Below are 640 nucleotides of genomic sequence, written 5' to 3' on the forward strand. Positions count from 1 at the left end.
TTCTGGCCTGTGAAGATGGATATATGCTACAGAGCTCTATACATTTATAGGCTGCATTTTTCCATGTATTTCAGACAAACAAATATTTTCAGTTGAATTAACTGAAATAAAATTAACTGAAAACCGTGTCATGTAATGAGGTCCAAATGTCTGAGGCCACTAAATGCTGGTATTTTGAAATCGTATTTTCAGTACAAATTATGTTTTTTTTTTTTTATTTACTTTTTATGCAAGGTCAACTTATTCAGTGTCACAAATTAGCTTAAATTTGATTAGCAATTCTCTATTTTACTTTTATTTTCTTCTTTTTACATGTAGCTCGTTTCTGCCACAGAAAAAAAGTAATTTGTTTCTTGCAATTCTGAGAATTATTTTCTTAGAACTGCAAAAAAACTAAGTTTGAATTTCACATTTCAATTCCGAGTTTCTGATTTTACATCTCACAATTCTGTTTCCACATAATAAAAAATAAAAAAGGTAACTTGTGGCTTTTCTCATAATTGCAAGTTTGTATCTTGCAATTCTGACTTTTTATGAAAAAAAGTCTGAACTGTAAGATAAATCGCAATTACCTTTTTTATGTTTATCGATTGATTGACTGATTGATTGATTGATTGATTGACTGATTGATTGATTGATT

The sequence above is a fragment of the Sinocyclocheilus grahami genome, unplaced genomic scaffold, assembly GCF_001515645.1.
Source record: "Sinocyclocheilus grahami isolate Dianchi unplaced genomic scaffold, SAMN03320097.WGS_v1.1 scaffold794.1, whole genome shotgun sequence".
Taxonomy (NCBI): Eukaryota; Metazoa; Chordata; class Actinopteri; order Cypriniformes; family Cyprinidae; genus Sinocyclocheilus; species Sinocyclocheilus grahami.